Genomic DNA, 7,852 nt, shown 5'->3' with positions numbered 1-7,852 from the left:
CCTCATTTATCTCTACCCCCACCCCCCCCCCCCCCCCCCCGCCTCCCACCCCAAACTCTCACTCTCGTTGAACATATGTTGCTGCTGTATTTTAATCAATTTTCTCTATTTAACATTTTTACGCATAATCAATAAGTAGGGACATTGTTTTTGCATTAATTTTTTTAAGAAAATCACTCATCCATTACTGTAATCGATATAATGGTTGAAAAGATATAAAAATCTATGCTAGTGCATATAAATGAAATTAAAAATTAAACAAAAGGAGATTATGAAAACTACCATTTAACATAAAAGTTAAGAAATGTAGAAGCTATCTTGCAACTAATTTAGAGAGCAAATAGGTTAATTACTGTAGAGTTTTCTGAAGTCACGACCCCCCCCCCCCCCCCCACCACCACACCTAAATTCATATAATTTTATTTTGTCATTCATATGCTTACATGATCAAAGAATATTAGTATGATATATGATATTTCATAGTTTGTATGTTATTTAATATTTTCTCATCACCTCAATTTTTTTAAACTTAATGTAACATCTCTACTTTATTTCTAGATGTTTCAGTTTTAATACATCTTAATTTGATATGCTCATTATATATATACACACACACGCATACTTCGTCAATAATGCTTCATTGTGCAAATCTCAATACCAAGCAAACTTCTTCGTTGTCTCCTTAGCTTATCTGATTGTTATTTTGTACACGTATTAAAAAGAGTTTATACACGATCTAGTCTCTAAAATATTCTATTGTATGGTTTGGGAGAAGGGGAAATTGCATTCACACAAGATTAGACATATGGACAAAGGTAAGAGATGTGAATACAACAACTTATATGTATCAGTAGAAAAAAAATTCAAATCTTTAAAGTACATTATCATGCTAATTCATTTTAAGTATTGTCTGAACGAAAAAAAATCAGAAAAGGATACAAAATTAATACTCTTGGGGTATGACATATAAAGTTCTCCGTCTTCGATCTGCTGTGTCTTTCCCTATTCCTTGCTCTCCTTATCCTTCTCCACCATAATAGCTTCCCGAGAGTGCAACCATATCAGGTTCAAACCTGCAACAATAGATTATCAGTAACTTTTTCTGCACTAAAATTCACCAAAGAGCCACAAATAATCTACTCTTAACGCTCAAAGTTAACATGTTAACAAAAAAAAAGGAGAATAAAGCAAGCAAACAATAAGCTTTTGATTAAAAATAAAAACAATGAAGAGCTTGTTATCATAAAAATTTATAGAGAGTACGCGATGTGCAAATAATATTAAGCTCTTCCATCATGAAATTAAAGAAAGTGAATTTTGTTAGATAATAACAAAAAGAGGAGCAAAAGCCTAACGTTTGATTTATCACTAAAGGGTATATATATAGTTTGTTAGGAATAGTTGTAAAAGTGGTAGGACTCTTCACTTGTAAATTTTATCAAATCTTAATTTGAACTCCTAAAATGCTTTTACTTTCCAGCCTACATGTACGGTAAATATATTATTCATTTTGAAACTGCTACTACTAAAAGAAAAAGAGATAAACATCCGATTTGTTGAGATATCATAGTATCTTATCACAGAAATTAATTTAAATTTATTCTATATAAAAATAAAAATATAAAAAATTACGTAAACTTGTATTTAATCTTTAGCATGTAGAATTCAAATATAACTTTTTATCTCAAATTGAACTTGTACTTATCTACTTACTCTAAAAATTTGACATGGTTATATCAAAATTTTGTTAAACTTGATTATTTTATCTCCAAAAGTGAGCTAAACCAATTTTTATTAGATTCTCTTGACCGTAATTTAGATTATATATTTATAGTTTTATGTTTAAATTCTGAATTATTTTTCTCTTTGTTTTAAAAGGCAATTTGATATGTTATTTAATGTTTTAGATATTTAAAATCCTCTTAAATCAAACAATCAAATATCTATATGCAGCCAATTAAAGTAAGTATCAAATATTGAGTTAAAAATCGTCCTTTAACTCTCATTTTTTATGTTAGTTAGTATCACTCTATCTCAATTTTATGTTAGTATAAATTTATCACGTATTTAAACTATTTTAGTTGAACTTTTATCTTTATCTTTTGAATTAGTTGATATGAGATAATACAATGTTTTATATCATAATTTAATTATAGTAATTATTTTAACTTACTATCCATGATAAAATTAATTATATTAGTAAATATGTCACTGAAGCTAGAAGTCTAGGACGGATGATTACAAACCTAAAAGATCTCATGTTCAGTTATGTAATTGATACAGATTGTACTTCATCTTTCTATTATCTTTTAATTTAAATTAAAAAACTTTATCCTTTAATTCAAATTTAATGTTATTACATAATCTAATTAACTTTATCTTAAAATTGCCAAGTGACTTATTATTAGCTTGCCACTTAACCACATTGCTTGTACCTCTCATTTTTTATATATATAGATAAGGAAAGTGTATTTTGATCTATAAAAATGAAAGATATGTCCATTTTTTCATGCTTAATCCTCATACTTAGCTTCAGGCCAATCCGTATAACAAGTTTAGAACGCCTTATTCTAAAACCCCATACTTACGAATGTTTTATTATCCACGTCCAACTGCAGTTTACAAAACAATTTTGTTTATCATGATTCCATGGATGAATATACAAGATTCATTTTAACGTTTGAGTTTAAAAGGTCAGAATGTGACTGTCAAACAGGGGTTGAATCTTCTGGGTTCGGCCCAGATCCCCTACCATATATTTTTTTTAAAACTCGGTTGGGCTTAGCTTGTTTTTGCCTCAATCAATTTTTAGAAAGAAAATCAGCAAGCTCTTGGCCAAAACTTGCAAATTTCTTGTTACCTGGATCTGGTCCAAAACATTTATCTTCATTCTTTGTTCGGAAAAGGGCCAAAATTACCCCTGAACTTTAAAAAATAATTCATTTATACCCTTCGTTATATTTTAGGGCCAATTATACCCTTACCATTATACTATGGGGTCAATTATACCCTTATGTCTAACAACTACCACGTGACATCATCCCAGCCCTTTAAAATTATTTTCCCCTCAAATAACTTTTTACCCATTAAAATAACCCAACCCAACTCGAAGTTTTTTTTCCAGCCAAGGGGTAATGGATTGAGTCCGTATCACTTTGGTTGGAAAAAAAATATTCGAGTCTGGTTGGATTGGGTTATTTTAATAGGTAAAAAATTATTTAAGGAAAAAGTAATTTTGAAAGACTGGAATGATGTCACGTGACAGCTATTAGACATAAAGATATAATTGACCCTAAAGTATAACGAAGGATATGGATAAACTATTTCTCAAAATTCAGGGATAATTTTGACCCTTTTTCGTTCTTTGTTTGGATCTCAAAACTTAGTTGAGTTTTAAAAAAAAATAAAAAAATACATCCCTTGGTTTTTCAAGGAAATCTGATCCGATTTTAAAAGGAAACATCACAATATATATAATGTTGAGACTCCCTTTTTTAACTTTTATTAAAACGGATCCGCTACTTTTCTATTTTTATTTGATAAAACAGTTATGCCGATTTCGGGTTTTGAAAGTCGTTTTGGGGACTTAAGGTCAATCTAAACGGCATAGGCATCGTTATCCTAAGACGACTAGTTCATACATAAGGATTCCACTATATGAATATGAGTTTTTACAAGGAATTTCACATAAAAATACAAATAAATTATACACATTAAGAAGATAACAAAAATATATTGAGAAGGGAAGGTTAGGGGCGTACCAAGCCCCTAGTTAGCTATTTTCACCCATGGCTAGGCCTTCTATGCGTGCGCATATTTCTTTCCATCTTTGCAGACTCAGTGATTTTTTTATTTTATTTTTTTGAAAAGAAGTTTCCCATTGGGCCTTTATCTTGACCCGAATGGCCATGTAGTGAAGAGGGAGGAAAAAGAGGGGCCCGGTTAGTTTATATTTACTGTACTTATCACAGAATTAATTGAACTTATACAAGATACAGACGCACACATACACATCAATTGAAAAAAAAAACCAGAGGTGAAATACGCATCATTATATAGTCACTGGCCTTCAAAGGTAGAGGTCTAGGCAATAAGGGGGTGGGTCATCACCATCCATATTCCTGATGCTGCACAAGACCCAAGAGGTTTCATGAACCTCTGGCATGCTAGGACACCAAGGAAAGCCTTAGACTAGTCCCCAAATTACCTTAAATCCTCAACCAGTTCAGCCAAACATTTAGACCAAATAGCCTAGGTTTCTACCTCTTCAATCACACTACCTCGCCCTTTTGATTATGAATGGTCTTCATCTCCTTTGATCGTGGCAAGCTCAAACAGGTATATGCACAAGTTTCACAACTAATCAGAACTATGTGGGCTCAGTTTCTTGTTTTACTTCCTCTTAATCAAGTCAGGAAAAAAAAACATCCCTCAAATTAGGTAATCTCCTGGTATATCATGATATTGGCAAGACTCACACAAGACAGAGCTAATGTATATTGAAGCGAACATCAAGTTTTTCTTGCAGAAGAACCAAACTCTTTTCATCTTCCAAGTCTTTAAATCTAAGTGCTAGAAGGGGACTTGATCAAATCAGACACAAGGCAAGTGCAGGAATACAAAACACATATTTTGAGGTGCAGGTTCAGCATAGGCAGGATAGTATTCAACTCAAATAAAAAACATCCAGAGATAACACAAGGTTGGTCTTTAAATCCCAATCAAATTTTAGTAGAAGCAAAGCAATGCTCAGAAAGACACACAAGACATACATGTGTTGAGGTTTAGGTGCAATAAAAAGAAGGAAGGGGTCAACTACCACATCCATGTATTGATATGATGATATAATGTGTTTATTCAAATAAGAGAGACCACATAAGGGTATTCAAATACCCAACAACATGATACAAAAGCCTAAGGCTTGGCAATTTTAGACAGACCAGATGACATGGAATGATTCATGACTTCACAGATAAACCATACTCATAAGAAAGTTTAATATTCAAATCCAGAAGAGGAAGTAACATATGAAGAGGATACAGAGTTCCTTTAAAACAAAATTTCAAACCTTACTTCTTTTACCCTTATTTTTAAAGCCAATTAACCCACAGGACCTTCAATTAAATCTAAATCCCTCTGACTTTCAGAATCAAGCATTTTACAAGTGGCAGACTTGACTTATGGCTCTATTAATCTTTTAAGGCGAAATTAAGCTCTTTTTCTCCTCTTGCTTTGATCAAAATGATGGAACTGCAAGGCCAAGTGTACTCACATAGCAAAGACTCACCCCATGGACATGCAGAGTGTGCCATGTTACCTTATTTTTATGAAAGATATCATGAACCAATTGAACTTGATTTCCCCATTTCATCCTCTCTCAAGGTACCTTTAAAAGACTCCTCTACACCAAATGGTTTATGGTTTGCCCATGAGCCCTTATGGCCATACATGTACCATTACTGAACTAGTTTAAACTAAGTACCACATCAAAATTAACATCAATTAGTCTACTAATCAACTTGGCACTAGATTCTGATTCCAAAATTACTTTAATCTTTAAAGATCATGAAGAGTGGGCAAACAGACAACAGACATTCTTATTTTTAGACTGATTTAGGCTACAAGAGAACACATTTCTGATTTTCCTACTTTAACTCTCTATAGTCAAAATATTGACAAAAAAAAACATGGATGTCCAAAGTTGACACAGATCCCAGTTGCCTTATGTTAAAATTAGCAAAAATTCACTTAGGGTAGAGTCATTTACACTCAAACAAGAGCACCTCTCAAAACAAGAAAACACCAAACTGTTATTAGACTCTGACCCTTTTTTAATCTTTTAAAATTTAGCAGACACAACACCATATTCAGACAAATACCATAAATTGATCATGATAGACATTTAATAGAAGCTTCTTCCATATTGTTCAAGCTTTAGCTAGTTTGCTTCCACTGGTTGTAGTCAAGGTATGATAAGGGCCCAACAAGGCAGGACTAAAATACTCCCAAACTACTCAGGTATCAGGATCTACCATCCATATTAATGCAGGTTATTTTATACTAACTCTATTCTAAATGAATCGCAGGTTATTGAAACCAATCCCAACTAAGCTAATCCAATGTCAAATAAACTTTCAACAGCCATACCACACCTAGGGCAGACTCATGCAAGTTAAAACAAACAAATTATGACCTCAAATCTCCACATTTGAACACATGAAACCACAAATCTACCAATATGATCCAAAGCTAAGCATGTGAAAACAACATTAGATCCTTGTCCATTACACATTTCAATTCAGTGATGCATCTTAAACTTAAAACTCCCTTAGTCACATATTCAGCAATCAGGGATTGGTCTGAGCTTAAACAAAACTAAGCATAGAGGAATTACATCCAGATCAGATCAAATTACTATTTAAACAAGATTAAACATGTCTGCATACAACATTGTTGATATTACTAATCCTATCAACTTAAACACTATCATAATAGGCGATTTTAACATTAACAGAGACAAAAGCCGAATTGTCCAATCATAACTAATCTACCATCATTAAGCCTAATCATATATTGGAAAAAAAGGATAAACTAAATGAACTACTATAACTCGACACAAAGCACATAATTATGCTAACAAAACAAAAAAAGAAACCAAAAAGATATAAAATGATAAGATGTTACCTTTTTTGAGCGCAGCCTTTGTCAAGAGTTGAACTTGGAGCCTTGTGCTTCCAATCCAAAACTCAGCAACATGAAGACAGAGAAAAAATAAATAAAAATTTTAAACTGAGAGAGACTTGAACCCCTTTAAGGCCAAAGTCTAAAATTATACCAAACAGCTCAGATTTCAAGTTTGAACTTAAAACTAGAGCTTTTTCGAGTTGTCCCAACTTTTTTTTTCTTTTTTCCCTTTTTTTTCCCTGTAAGGTTGGGGTTCTATAAAATAGAACCCCAAAGCTGTGAAAAATAGTGAAACCAACGATGTGGTAGAAAAGATTTTCTCAGAACAAACATTCAACATCAAAATTTTAACGACTAGGGTCTAAAGCTAACAAGCATTCACGGCCAGATCTGATCCATCTTGGATCTATCCAAGCCAAGCTCTCAGAACCAATAAAAATTCATTCGTACAGTCAAATAAACACAGAAATTGCAATGTTTGATTTGAAAAATTAAAGGAAAAGCGAAAGAGGAAAAGGCTAATACCGTGTTTGGAGTGATTTCAAACAACAAACATTGAAACATTACTTGTTTCATGCATTTTGGTTGTACAAAACCTGCGAGAACTCTGAGATCTCTATACCATTGCCATTCTTGGCATGAAAGAGGGAGAGAGAAGATCGAAGGCGGCGCTAGGCTTAGGGAAAAAAAGGGAAGGGGGAGGAGAGAGGGAGAGTATAGGAGCTGTTTGGTGTGTGTGTGTTTTGTAAAATGAGGGGTTTCTCCTCCCTCTTATCTTGACTCTGGGCCGGGTCACTCCGGTACTGGACTGAGCCTCAGTCCAGATTTGAGAGAAAAGGGCACCCCTCTTTTATATATGTATATTGTACACACATATGTATATTTAGCATATATATGCGTATAGGGTAGAATGTGTAGACTAAAATAAATGGAAATATCAAAATATTGATTATTGATCATATTTGTCACGACCCAGCCAGAGGGCCATGACGGGCACCCGGAGCTAACACACCGAGCACCTCTAAACATACATCTCATAAACATTCCTGGGTGTACCATAAAGACAGCTCATGAATATCACAATCTGTAAGGGCATATGTCATAACATAACACATCTCTATATAATCTTCAACGATTATGTCCATCATCACTATTATACCCCACATTT

The 7,852-nt window shown here is 33.2% G+C and overlaps 1 long non-coding RNA gene across 1 annotated transcript; it reads right to left on the bottom strand.

Annotated features, from left to right (window-relative positions):
- Positions 1–797: 797 nt before the first annotated feature.
- LOC132630877 (uncharacterized) lies at positions 798–7,516 on the bottom strand. Its single transcript, XR_009578718.1, has 2 exons — positions 6,685–7,516; positions 798–1,073 (listed from the first exon to the last, which is right to left on the bottom strand). It is a non-coding gene; the product is annotated as an uncharacterized LOC132630877 (long non-coding RNA).
- Positions 7,517–7,852: the final 336 nt, after the last annotated feature.

This window comes from Lycium barbarum, chromosome 3, assembly GCF_019175385.1.
Source record: "Lycium barbarum isolate Lr01 chromosome 3, ASM1917538v2, whole genome shotgun sequence".
Classification (NCBI taxonomy): domain Eukaryota; kingdom Viridiplantae; phylum Streptophyta; class Magnoliopsida; order Solanales; family Solanaceae; genus Lycium; species Lycium barbarum.
This window is presented reverse-complemented; position numbering and strand designations above follow the sequence as displayed.